Source organism: Falco peregrinus, chromosome 2 (assembly GCF_023634155.1).
Source record: "Falco peregrinus isolate bFalPer1 chromosome 2, bFalPer1.pri, whole genome shotgun sequence".
NCBI lineage: Eukaryota > Metazoa > Chordata > Aves > Falconiformes > Falconidae > Falco > Falco peregrinus.
In genome coordinates, this window is record NC_073722.1 from 96887218 (window position 1) to 96902086 (window position 14869).

Below are 14869 nucleotides of genomic sequence, written 5' to 3' on the forward strand. Positions count from 1 at the left end.
CTCATAAGCCCCGTTTCTCCACAGCTTCTGCCTTCGTCTGTCAGGTAGGACAGTCCCACTAAGGCAGATGCAAAATACAGCCTTAGAATAATTGCATGTGTCCCACCCCTGATTTAGAGGACCTCGGTTGAACACTGCAGGTTCAGGAAATATCGGTGGTAAAGGGCAGAAATCTGCAGCTTTGCCTCTTGAGGTAACTGTATAAGTTACTTCACAACCCTGTGACATCACAACACAGAGTTGAGGTGTGACATGCTGCCAGCTCTGAATGTGTCCCTGCTGCCCTTCAACAGTGGTAATTCACAGGAAGCCACAAGGATAACTGAGTGGAGGCTCTGATTCAGCCAAGCACATTTGGCACATGCTTCAGTTCTTCAGTGATGCAGTACCAGTGCGTGATGTTCCCTGCAATACATGACAACATGAGCATCTGACGCCCTGGCTCCTACTTTAAAATTAGCCTGTTTGTCCAATGGATGATTAGGAGTGACCCTCACGTCTGACAATACCCCATTTCCTCCCCTTCTTCACCCCAGATGCTGAGGGGTTGGCTCACCTTCAACCTACAGTGACCACCACCTACTGCTAAGACCCAGCAAAGTTTGCTCGGTGTCCAGGTCCTTGGGGAGAAATAGTGCAGCCATCATACTTATCTTGGGAGGCACAGATGAGCACCAGAGCTTCTCTCCAAAACTTTCTGGCAGGCTCTGACTTGGAGGAGAGGGAGGGAAAGAAGAAATTTGAAAACACCCTTTCCCCTTTCAGAGAAGTGTGCTGGAAATAGGTCTGCCTGCCAGCTCTTGTGGTGTAGTTGCCAGGCAGTAGTACTGCTTTGCAGTCCAGGATCAACAAACTACACATTTGTATTCTCACCAGGGCCAGCATTATTACTGCCACAACTTAACACCCTTAAACAGAGACTGCTGCCGCTGTGAGAGCTGTCTTGGGAATCAAGACAATTGCAGTAACCAGTTGATGAAGGAGTCACAGAAAAGAGTGGCTGCTATAAACCTCATTGATAAGGCCAACTCCTTCCTGTTGCAGGTAGAAAACAAAATATCTGGGACCTAGATGGATGGAAAAAGATGTGTAGGAAGGAAACAGACCCATCATCTGAAGATGGAGCCCTTTGGATGGACTGTCTGGAGGCTTGACCACAGCCAACATCATTGCTCCAGCAGGATGCTGTCACTAGCACTGTGGGAATTAGGACTGGCATCCACCACAATCTGTTGGCATAAGCAAGCCCACTGGCACCTAACCAAGAGCCTCTAACTTTCTCCATCTCTCTTCATCACCTTTCTCTCTCTCTCTCTCTCTGCCTTCATATCCTGACATGGTATAACCACCTATTCTTCACTGTATCCTCCCAGATCTCATATGCCAAGCATGCTCCTCCTCCATTGCAATTGCTTTTTTCAGAAGAGCAACCCCACAGAGACTTACCGACCCTGGGAAGGGTTCATAAAGCCAAAATCCCTGGAATTTTCTGCACACCCATTTTCCCAGTTGAGTCAAAGATGCATTTGACCATGAAAATTAGCATGAATTTGACTACATCCACTACATGTAGACTACTAGATATACATTGTGCAAATGAGAATTATTGTTTGTTTTGAATCTAAACAACGTTGCAGAAAATGTGGCCACTCATACATCCTCAGCAACAGCAAGTGACTTGTGGTCAGCCAATGATTCATCAGCCAGCAAGCAGTAACAGACACAACTAAACTCTTGTGGCAGTAGAAATAAATTTGAGATGCTAGAAATGCTTTGCATTTTCCACACACAGATGTGACTCAGGTCATTGCAGAGAGCTGGAGCAGGAACCACATGAAAGGGTTTAGGTGTGGTAATTACAGCATGAGATTTGCCGTCAATTTTGCAGAGTAGTCCCTTTGCGGTGCATAGCAAAGGGCAGGGCAAATGAGAGGATAACGATTCATTGTGACCAAGGGCTTTCCTCTCACTCTTGATTTCTGTGAAACTCTCAGAACATGGACAGGACACAAATAAGGAAAACTGCAAATTCTGTGCTTTGACCAGTTCTACTTCTGGGACAGCACCTTTTGCTGGCCCCCAAAACTACTGTTGCAGACAAACTGCATCATGGTGGGACCTCTCCATTTCCTAGGACTGATGATGACAGTGTTACATATTCCAGGAGCTATTACTGCTGCAAAACTTCTTGAAGAGAAAACCAGATTACCTCTCGAGACAACGCATTCCATGTGAACCTTCTGGGGTTGATGCTTCACAGGGTAATTCTTCATCAAGAGCTCGTAGCATTGAGCTTGTAGAATCCTATCTTCCTCCTTGTTTATTTCAACAAACAGCTAAAGATACTCTGGCCACAGAAGTGGCCAAATCACCTCATCACCTTCTCTCTGACAAGCTCATACCTATTTACCATCGTGGCTGCGGAAAAGCTGTGGATAGCTCCAAATCAGATTTATTTTTAGGTTTCCAGACTCTGTATGCTCCTGCCAAAAGAGCCTGGTCCAAAGTTTATTCAAGTCCATGATAAAAATGTCTAATGGCGCGAATGACCTTTGGATCGGTTCCAAAGACTGCACTGATATTAGCACTGGGGCTGGCTGGGGATTCCCTTTGGGAAGGTTGCCCAGTAAAGAGGTGGTTTTCACAAAATTGAAATTTTCAGGGAGAAAAACATCCCGATTTTGAACCCTTTTTCCTTACAGAAGAAAGAAATAAAAATACACTTTTTTTCAATTAAGAAAAGTCAAGAAATAGTATTTTCTTCAGGGCCAGTTGGAACAAAATCAGAAAACTTATGTTTTGGTTTGAATGTGTTCAATAAACCATTAAAACCTCATTTCCCTATAAGTACACTGCCTCACTGGGGCTGTGGTTTAGATGTCTCATCTCATCTTTCCTGCAGGCTGTTTCCTAGAGGACTACATCTCTAAAGTCTGTGAGACGTGATAGCAGTTATGCACTGTCCCCTGAAAAATGTGGGTATTCAGTTCCTGGATGAGAGCTGCCAGGAAGAAATATAATTAAAGGTTGATGTTCAGGATTGAACAGTTAAAGCAAAACTTTTTGGGTTAACTGAACAAACTGAAGTGAAACATGCCAATTTGGAGCATGCCAAAACATTTATTTTTGATCCAAAAACGTCAGAGTAAAACTTCCTTCATTCTGCAAACCAAGATGTTTTGAAATTTTATTCCATGAAAAACTAGGAAACATCAGTGTTTCTTCACAGCAGAGAGAAACAAAAGTTTCAAGGGAGCAAGCCTCACTTTCACAGCACTGCAACTAGTAAGAAAGCAAGAAAGGTGAGGAAGAAATGAGGTGTGAGAAGCTTACTGCTCTGTAGCTGAAAAGCCCTGCAGAAATGAACACCAAACATCTAGCCACTCTCAGCAGCTGTCTGCCTTGTATTTCCGGGATCCTTTCCCAGGATAACAGGCACTTCTCCAGGCTGGACAGAAAGAATTGCCAGCTGATGAGAGATAGTTTTGAGTAACTACTTCCCTGGATGCCCCAGCTCACCATGGCAAGAACACATCTCTAGGGAGCTTTGTAGGCTCTCTCAGATCTAATTTGACCTTCATTGCACCATTGTCTTCCCTGGAGTTATTCATGGTTCAACTAAGGGAGGCCAGAATTCATTCCTGTCTCACATACTCGCCACCCGGTTGACAGGCAGTATGAAAGTAAAGTGGCATGTGGAGCAAGCACTGGGAAAATCACCTTTTGATCTCATTGAAGGTGGTCCTCAAACCAGGTCATGCTTGAGAGAACTGGCAGTGAGAATGAGGAAAGGCTGGGCTGCAGCTGTCTGTGTTGGGGCGGTCTCAAGTTCAGAAGAATATTTGCCTTTCTCTCGCTGCCAATTTTGGAGCCTTTATAAATACCACACCTAAATAAAATGGAATAAAATAAACGATCCTCTTTGGGCTCCCTACACCCTTCCATCACCCTCCCTAAGAACATCTCAACATCCAAGAGTTGCAAGGGTGCACGGGGGAGGGAACTGGTGTTAAAAATAACTAGTCTAGGGAGGAAAACAATTTACGTTGGGTCTGAAGCAAGGATGAAGTTCCATTTCCTTCTGAGAATCAAGTGAACAATGTCATCCCAGAGCCTGCTGTGCAATCATCAGTGACTGCTGCAGCACAGCTTGTAAACTGCAGCAGCACAGATGGAGTCAGGACATGGTATGGGTGAGCAGCCAGCCCCTTCCCGGTTGTTCATCCAGTGACAATGCTTCACAAGCATCCCACCCCATCATCACCAGTAAGTCTGTCCCTTGATGTGCAAGGTTCTGTTTTGCTGTGGAGCACAAAACCTAATTTGCTATTTGGCAACATGCCTTTGTCCTGTGAATGCTCCTGGGCACCAGCACAGATCAAGGGCTATTCCCTGGGGGTCTTATGCTCACAGATATTTGCCAATTCCCAGCAGGTAGTAAGAGCTTTAGATATTTAGCCAACTTTTCTGAAGAAGGTGCTCAACCAGAGATGAGATGGAAGGTAGATGCAGCACTAATTAGCTCTGGATCAAATGTGGTTCAAAACACAGCTCTTAAGAAAGGATAATGCCACTTACCTTCGAACTGGACCACACGATCTGTAAATATCAGCTCTGGAATACACACTACAGTGTGGTATTTACAGTGCCCTTTTATTATTGCTATTATTATTGTTATTATTTTCCTTTTTACCTGGGGACTGAATGTTTGGGGACTGTGGCAGGAGAGGTCTGTACATCTGGAAAGCGTCAGATTTAACGCCCGAAGTCATCAGCCCAGGTCAGCTAAAAGTACATGTTTGCTTCCAGCAGCAGCTGTGCAAACTCCTGTTGCCTTGGTTGTGCAGGGCTTATGTAAAGATTCCTCAAAGACAGTGCCCTCTTTGTGAGCCCATAGCTCTGCTGATCCCTGGCAATTCCAACCCCAGTTTCAAAAGAAATGGGCCTAAAATGGCACTCCCACCGCAAACAGATGTATTTCAGCCTCTGTCTAAGGCAGCATTCATTTCATCATGAAAAGGAAAACATCATAATTTAGGGTCACACGTCTCCTGCCTGTCAGTCAGGCACTGCCAGCTATTTTTACAGCATCCCAGGGTGTTGTGGCAGTCTAGAGAACAAGTGACACACCTTTCCAAAGGCTGTTCAGAATGATACCACTCAGTGAGAAGCTCTGACCTCCAAGCTTTGGTTTTGTCCCGGATTCTTTTTTTTCCTGAGCAGGCTTGCAATAAAGTAGATCTCTGTGTATTGCACATTTTTTTCTATTCCACATCAATTTTCTTTGCTTCCTGTTGCTTCATGGACTTTCCCTGCCCACTGCAAAATCTGTCTTGCAGGTTCAGTGTTAGAACTTTTCTCATGGTGCTGTGGCATGTGGGTGGACCAGATGTACCATGAGAACAAGCCCTCTCACACCAGCAGCCAACAGCTGAACAAAACTATACATATCGTAAGAGAAGCCAAATTTCACTCACGGACTTCAGTAGCTTTTGGTTGCTTCTGGTTTACATTGAAATAGAATCTGGACAATTTTTCTAACGTAATAAACAAAATTACAATTATAAACAATCCAGTAAATCTACTGGGCATCTGAAAGAGGCCCAGAGACCATACAGGAAACAATCCCAAGCATCCCTCCCTCATAGCCAAATATTATACCTGTGATGCAAACAAAACACCTCCATATTTACAGTTTGGTGGGAGTTTTGATCATGTAATAGCTTTAGGGTTCAAACCACTGCTCATTAAAGTCAACAAGAGTCTTTGCATTGACTTTAACGAGCTCTGAGCCAAGAATGGAATCTACAGCACTATACCGAGAGTTCAAAGTGGAAAAAAAATGAACTCTGGTAAAGCTCTTACCTTGTTCTTTCTGAAAGTTGAATGCCTGAAGGGGCCACACTCCTCTTGCTGTGCAGGTTCAGCCTCCACGGGTAAAAAGCCCTGCTGAGCCCCTCCTGACAGTGCCAGAGTTCCTCACACTGAAAAGTCCGCTAGCAGTTTTCATTACAATAATTGTGTGACAGTTAATACTACATTGTAGAGAAAGTGGGCAACAAAACACAAGGGAGCAAAGTCCAGATGATCAATCACCCTTTCCACTGACACTGTCTTTAGATAGGTTGTTTTCACCGGAAATATACTCCTAATAATTGCCCAGATTCCTTGTTTTTTCAACATCATTTCTATGGCAAACGCCATTAGCTACTGTGCCATGGTGATTTAAAGCTGAAAACCTACGGTGACCTGAACCAAAAGATAGATTAACTTATCTGCTTTAACAAGGAGTTGCTTGAAGTCTTATAGGAAAGATCGTATGAACTTACATTTCATATGGCCAGTAATTGCTTTTCCTGTTACTTTTGCATTAAAGAAATACAAAAGGAAATGGGAGCTGTGTGCATAATGGGGACTGGTTGTAGTGCTTTTAAGTCTGCAGGTCATCAGTTCAAGGTAATTTAGCTGATGACTCCAGTGGTCTCAGCCCAGCTGTCAGGGGACAGGTGACCACATTTGGCCATCCACCAGTGCTAAAACCCTGATGGCACTTCAGTAAAAGCAGAGAGCTTTGGCTTTGACTGACCAGCCTAGCCCAAGCCAAAGTCCCGTGCCTGGGGGTATTGTTTCAGACCCATCTGTTAAGCAGCTGGATACAGCACGGTCAGACACTGACAGGAGGTACCTAGGTCAGTCCCTCTGAGCACCACATACAGAGAGGTCAGTGTCTCTCTGTCTCTGATGATTACAGAAATCAGAAAAGGCTGAGTAGATTCCCAGTGATACAGGGTTATTCCTGGATAGCCACAGGGGAGGGCTGTGTATGAGGGATCTGCTAAGGGCCTGCTGATGAGGATAAACAGGGAGAAAAGTTTTCAGCAAAATGACCTCTAAGAACGAATTTACTGAGTTTCAGCATCTACAAGCTGATATCCTTCAAGAAGGCTCAATTCTCAGCTCCCATTGTTTCATTAGGAGAGATGCTGAGATCAAGAAGGAACCAGTTTTCAGTAGGATTTAAATTTAGACATGGGAACCAAAGACTTTTAACCTGAAAAGATCCCTAGGACTGTGAGTTCTGACTGGTTTTTTATTTCCATTTGGGAACTCTCAGCAGTGATGCAGCTCCTGTGCAGTGAATTTAAGCTGACTAGAACTGCTTCTCTTGGTTTCCTTCCACAAGTGACAGGCTGACAGCTACTACTCTTGGAAGAAGATGGCCTTCCAATCCTCAGGTCACCACACAGTGCACAAACAATTTCTTTCTTCTCATATCTGATTTGAAGCTATAGGAAATAGTGTAAGAGAACAGTGAAGCCATCTCTCCTATTGTCCATCACGTGTCACTGTGTCATGACCTGATTTCAACATGCCACATCTCAACAGGCAATTTGAGAGCTGTTGTTGTCCTTCCAGGCTTTATAAATGTGTTAAATGGGGTGGATACCTGGAGAAGAAATGTGCCATTGACTGTTGGACATTACGGGAGGGAATAATGTGTCATAAATCAGAGACACAACACTACTACAGCAGGCTAGCCAAGACTATGGACTATAAGAGTCCTTATAATGACATGTATTTGCTGAGTCAATAATTTAATATGTAAACTGTTCAGTGAGGCTTTACATCTCTCCTCTGGTCCTGCGTTCTAAATGATCACTTAAAAAAATACATCTGAAAACAGTGTTCAATTTTTTTCTTGGAGAGAGTTACTCTCACTGTTATACATGCTTCTTCAATTTTTTAAAAAACTCCAGAAAATCTTAGGCTGTGAAACATTTGGGGTTTTTGAAAGATTTTTTTAATTCTTCAGAGTGGTTTTCTTTAACCATGCTTAGAACAGAAGTGTCCTTCCCCCTGCAGTATTTTCACTTGCTTGTCACAAAAGTAAGCAGGCTAGAAAAACAGAAGTAGGAAACACAGTATATGTCTAGAAATCAGGGAGATTAAACATACCAGCAGAAAGCCACCTAGTTCCCACTCTCAATGGAAAAGTAATTGAAAGAAAGCACATTAGCTGACATAGCAGATTTATTCCTCTACATGGTGTTTCTTGTGCTCCCATTGCACCTTCTTCAGCAGGCTTTCATTCCTCCAGCTCTGCTCCTTTGCAGGGTTTCATCACCAGGCTTTATGAGTTTATGAGTGTGATGCTTCTTTTGCAAACAAAACCCCAAATCCTTCCATGAAGCAGGATTTGATTTTGATATTTTTTTCTTCAATTAAAAAAGTGGTTCCTTCAGGCTCCACAACCTCAGGCAGCTTAAATGAGCTAACTAATCTGCTGTTTTTAATTTAATAAACCAGTTCTAAATACATGCAGTTACCAGAAAGTGAGAATGCCCCAGGCAAGGTTGGCACTAAATGCTCTACAGATCAGAAGTTACATCCCTCCAGTTTTCAAGCTCTTCATCATTCAAGTTACCTGTTACCACATGGCATCAGTGCTACGCACCCTTGGAAGCCTAACTACTAGGCTTGTAGTGCTAAGCAAGCTGTAGCTGTCCACCAGTGATTCTGAACATAGATCTGAGCAAGTGAATTTATCTTTGACCAATAATGGCATTACTAGCTCTTCTACTCTGCCCTGTGCATAGAAATTCAGGCAGCTACAGTCAGACCTTACTCTGAGTAATTATTCAAATAGAACTCATCAGCGTTAGCAGGAAACCATGCTGTAAACATTTGTTGTCCCAGAGCTGCACTGAATAGGCAAAGTCCATTTCCAGCTGGGCTGTCTGGGGACAGCCATGAGCATGAGTCTGGAGCCTGTCGGGGACTCGCTCTTCTCAACCTGAAGACAGATGCTGTGGGTGCTGCTCGTTGTCACCCACAGCAGGGAGGGCAAGAACTACACAGAGACACTCTCGTTCTTTCTTCCTAGTATAGTGCTTACTCCAAACGAACAAAGCAAGACAAGACTCCGTTTGGATCAGAGAGAGATCACCTACCTCCAGGTGGGGTGTTAATCCAGCTCTGCATTCCCTTTTTGGCAACAGACTTCACAATACCCTTACAGCCTTAAACACCATGAGGTGAAAGTACAGATAATCTCCAAATGTTTTACTTGCACCATAAAATAAGGCACCAGTCTTATTCCCACTCTGCAGTTGGACCCAGAGGCATGGTGGGCTTGAGCCAAGAGGGGTCTGGTTCTCTGGAACGTCCCGCCACTGCCTCCCAAACAGGCAGCCCATTTTGGCCTCTGCCAGCACTGGGCAAAGCTTTAGTTCTTCGTTTTTGATGCCTTATTCAAATCCTGCCGCAGTCCCCCCACACACCAGTTCAGTGTGAAAACAGGCCCATTGGGGTTGCAGAGCTTTCCCTGCAAGCGGGCAGAAGGGCCGTGTAAAAATCAAATCCACATGACTGTATTTACAGGCAACCAAAGAGAGGGTTGCTCTTCCAAGAAAAACTTTTCCATGTAAAAGAATTCTTAATCTCCCCTTTGACTGTCATTGTTGAAATGATGGCTTCGCAGGCTTGAAATTTAAGACCCTATCGGCATCTCTTCTGTTAGCCGTGATTTATGAATGGTTTCGCTGTTGATTATCCTCCAAGATTACAGCACAGCAGCCCTGACAGACAAGCAGAGGAAATTTCACAGGGTAACAGGCAGGTCCTTCTCCAGGGCAGCGAGGCAGGGAGGTGTGTTTTGACTCAAGTATGTAACAATATAAAAAATGCTGACTGGACTCCACAGGTAATCAAATACTCTGCATGTAGCGCCCTACTCAAAGGCAAGCAGAGTCAGCAGAAGTCTTTATGTTGATTTCTCTGTGCTTCAGATCCTTTGCTTGTTCTGTAATACAGCATTCAGGGTTTAGGGGTTTTTTGGTGGGTTTTTGTTGTTTTTTGGGTTTTTTTACTTTGATTGTGACACAAACTGTACAAACTGCAGTCAAATGTGAGAAGGCAACCTTTTCATGTAACACTATGCGTGTTCTTCAGAGATCATCCTCCTTTACTGCAGTTGCAAAGTCTACTGTCTTGTCTGGGATATGCACTTTATGTCAAGCCCAGGATATTCAAAGGAAATTTGCTTCATTTGATTTATTGCCAAGAACAGGCACTCCTGACCCCAGAAAAGAGGATTTTGTGTCTTTCGTTCTCATTTCCTGCTAGACAGTTTGTTCCAAGTCACTGCTAAGAGGGACTGTTTATCTGGCGAGGATAACGGGGCCAGAGCAGGTGCAGCCATGACTAGAGGGAGCTGCACAGCATTCTGGTTGCTCCAACAGTGCAGGACTGACACAGCTGACAGGAGACAGGAGCAAGCTACAAGCCCTTGTAGTAACTTGGCAAAGCCATCTCTAAGGATGCTGCAAGGAGACCAGGTATCTCCTGAGAGAAGCTCTCAGAAGCAACTGCCTTGTGTTTCCTTCCTTCTGGACTGTGCCTTTCACTGAACCAGCCAGCCAAGACTCAAGAGTCCAGGTCGAAAAAATTTCTGAGGTGGGGGCTGACTGAAAAAAAAATGAGTAGACCTCTCAGGAAGTGATTTTATCTCTTGATAAATGGACTCTTCAGGCAGAAAGATTCCTTTGATTTGAATTATGCCATGCTGCCCTGCAAAATTAATCATTACTGGCATGTGGTTTCCAGGTCTAGATGATGATACAAAGAGCAGAAAGCACATCCATAGTGCAGTGAGCAGCGGTGTGCCACCTTCACGCTTCGGATCATTTTTGGCTAAGGTGAACAACTCCATGAGGTGCCAGGCAAGGGTCTGGGCCTGAGGTACCCAGGTCCTGCTCTGTGTTGATATTCCCCTCAGTGGTGCTGCTCTTTTGGTGCCTTTCAGCACTATTATCAGGAACACACTGCAGAGAGGAGAGGCTGCACCTCTTTGGAGGGAACCAAAGAGCATAGTTACATCCAACTGTATTCGAAACCATTCTTACTGGGACTAGTTATGCTGTGGGTGTTCTGAAGGATCAGGTTTGACAGTGAACCAGAATGGACATTCCTAGCATTCTTCCCATTTTGCCACCCAGCCTGCTTCAGAAAAAGTCCTGATGTAGGTGTTTGTATCCTGTCTCTTTCTTCCCTCACTGTATTTGTCTTTCAAGCCTGGCAGCAGTGGAAGGAAACTTAGCACGTGATGCTGACATTCTGCCATGCCTGTGGGATGGCAGATTCCTGAAGTACTCAAATCTAGCTAAGAGAATAGCCAGGCAAACAGGAGGCAGAGGACTCATCAAAGCATGGAGAGGCTTGAATCCCAGTGGATTCAAGGAGGGATACCAGCTTTTATCCAGAAGCAGGGCTGCTCACACCAGGAAGGCTGTCTGGGCTCCTGCCCCCACTGCCCACACAATCCCTCTCTCATGACTTCCCACCTGCACTGCATCATTTTGTGCGTTTTGACCTGACTGTTCATGACACATCTTACTAGAGGGTTATTGAGTCATAAAGGGCTGCTGGATGTTATAGCACAGTTGTGTTGGATACAGGAGCCCAGCCAGAACCTGGACATACGGAAGGAAGGCAGAGAAAAGTATGGGGCTGCAGAGAGGCTGCAAGGGGATCCCAGGAATACCACCATGCGAGGAGTGCCAGATGTGAGTCCCATGGTACTTGGCAAGGGAAACAATAGCCAAGAGGAACAAACATTCAAGCATGTGCACAAAGTCACAGCATTTAACTGAGGGATCTCTGAAGACCACATAGCCCTAGGCAGATTTTGGTTTGTAAAGCCTCACCTGGAAACCTCAGACACAGCTGAATGGAGCTCCATAAGCCAGGTTGTAGATCACGTTGCATCCCTGGTGCTCTGCTCATTACATGAGAAAAGCTGTCAATGCCACATGTGGTATCACCAGCCTGGCAAACAGCAGGTCTCTGGTAGACCCTGCAGCTCCTGGCAAAGCACAGGGTTTTCTTCACAAGTGTTTCTTTACCCGTTTCAGGACTGGGCCTGGGGATTACGTTTTATAACAAAATAGACCAATGAAAAAAAGTTGGGGAAGTTCTGAGAAATGCGTGCTTCATAAAGCCCTCTTTAATTGATGTTGTCAGAATAACACCTCTGCCTGAGAATGAATCTTAACAGATGCACTTCTGCTGGAATTTTCCCTAGTTTTCTGCTACTTGAGTCCCCACTCCCTATTTATTGTTGTTTTACACTCAAATTCCCAGCTAGGCAGGGTATTCCTTTAGAGTAATTGCTGGTAGTAGAGGCCACTGTCCCACAGCCTATGCCTTCACACACTGCTGCCCTTGTACCACTGTGTTTGCACCTGTTTGTCTATACTCAGCTGCTTCAGAAAACTTCCCTCCAGACTTTTCCTTCCTCCTTGTCCCACCATACACACAAGGGCACAGTTTCCCTGTTCCCAAGCCAAGACACAGGAATGCACCAGTCCCTAGTGATTCCTTCCAGCAAATTAAGGATTGCTGAATTAAGGACAGTCTCAGTAGAGCAATATGGCCTCAACTAAAACTCCCGCACTTGTTTTTCTTCTTTGGTAGGGCACTGTGCAATATTTATGTCCTGTTTCGACAGGTCTAATTCTACTACCCCATACATACATCTTTGTCTGCACACTGTATCCTTCACTGAGTTTCCATTCAGGCAAATTTTCACTGGCCATGAGCTGGATACTGTGGCTCCAGGAGGACTTTTGACCGAAGAATGAGTCATTTCCATCACAGCCATCAGGACAAGAGCATTTCTTACCACCTGCCCACCCTGTGCTTTATGCAAGAGAGCTACATCTTGAGCTTGAGTGGGTGAACAACCTACTACTAACTCTAAACATAATAATAACAATTAATAATAATAATAATTAGAACAACAACAACAGTAACAATACCAACATAATTATGTGCACACACATACCCTGCAGAACACAGCAGCAGTTTTGCCAGTTGTAAGTGCAGTCAATGCACCTACAAATGCTTGGGGATGCTCAGCAGTGCCTGGCACTTCAACTCTTCAGAGCTCAGCAAACCCTAAACCATGAACACCCACCTCTGTACTGAATATTTGTATTGTACTGAAATTTACCTTTAAAAATACATGTTATTTAGCTCCAGGAAAAATTGTAATTTTTCAAAACAAGAAAAAAACAGTCTTCCCCCAACTGCTCCCCAAGCTAAGATACACCTCTCTAGGAGTAAAGAATAGTGCACTCACCCCTGTCCAGTGTCTCTTTGTCCTGCTCCTTTTTTCTCCTTGGAGGAAGGCAACTCTGAAGGCAGTCCTTCCCCTTGCACATACAGTCTTGCCAGTTCAGAAGAGGGGCAGGGGAACAGGGCTGCAGGGGAACTGCTGGGCTGAATGCCTGAGTTCACAGTGTTAACTGGCTGGAGAATCCTATTACATGATAGGTAGCAAGCCAGGGCCTAATTTATGGAAATTTTGACCTTTGGTCCCCTTTGACATTTTCAGATCAGCCGTAGCCTGTGTGAGACTTTAGAGCCCTTACAGTAAGGGGCTCTAAATCAGCCTGTTCGGCTGCTGAAGCAGACAAACGGGTCAGAGGTAAGAATTCACTGAGGTTCGTGTGTGGGCTGCTCAGTGCCTGTTTGACATTTATAAATCAGTGACATTCCTCTGCACAGCTCAGTGCATACAGATCACTTCAGTCACTCTGAGGAGGGCCCCTCATTTCTGTCAGGGCTGGATTTGGGCATCCTTGGCCTTTCCTTTTGACTTGAGCAAGAATACGTCTAAACAAATCCAGCTTTATGAGCTGGTGAGTTCACCTACCACCATACAGTGTGACCCGCTCCCTCAGGAGGATGGAGTGCAGGTCCTTTTCAGGCCAACCTTACCTCTGAGGACTTTTATATATATACATTTAGATACATAAAACACTTATCACCATATTGATAAACACTCTTTGGAACCACTCTTGACGGCAGAGGTAAGAACAAGAGTCAGTCTGTTAGTACCTCAGCACTTCAGGGCTTGGGCGTGAAAGCCTCCATCACTAGGTGCAATAACAGACCCCTGATGTTTCATCAACCACCACGACAAACATTGTGTTTGGTGGTTTTGTGGCACAAACAGCCACAGTCCCATTCTGCGGCGTGCTGGGCCAACAACTCGGACCCAGAGGCAGCGGCCAGTTGGATTCCAACAGTTTCCCATGGAAACCTATTTGCCGCAAATAAAGCTCCACCGGGCTGAGCCTTATGAGTGGGCCTGCCCCAGATTTCTCACAGTCTAGACTCTATGTAGAAAACATGATGAGAAAAACATAACCAGGGCTGTGGACAAGGTAACATTAATGTCAGCCAGTTATTGTGCAATAAATGTCCATATCAGCTTCAGCAATCCTGACCTGTTTAACTGCTGCTTGCTTCTCTGAACGCCGAGGGCTGGTAGGGGCTCTCCGTTCCCCTCAGTGCTGGCAGTGCCTCTGGCATAGGCTGCTCCTCCTGGCTAGCGGCTGTGCTGGGATGTGGGATGCCCTCCCATTGCATTTATGGTGGCCTCAAACACAGAGTGGCTGCCAGCTCCTTGGCGGTCATGGACCAGCAGCTGTTGAGCCAAAGGAAAATTGTGTTTTGGGCTGCGCTAAGTGTGAGGGGAAAGGGCCGCCATGAGGGTACAACCAGCACAGGGAACATGGCGGGCTGTACACCCAGGTAGACAGCACTGCCGTGGTGACTTGCTGTCCTGGTGAAGCCACCCTCAGCCACCTCAAAGCAGAAAGACCACGGCTCCTGAGAAGAGCTGTTCCTTCATACCTACACACCTTGGCACTGAGGAGAAAAGCTGCCGGGGGGGGGGGGCGTGGGGGTGAAAGAGGGACGGAAGTCAGAACTGAGGGAAAAGTCAGGCAGAACTGAGGGGAAAAACCGGACAGAACCGAGGGAAACGAGCAGAGGGCAGCCGCAGCTGTGTGGCGGCGAG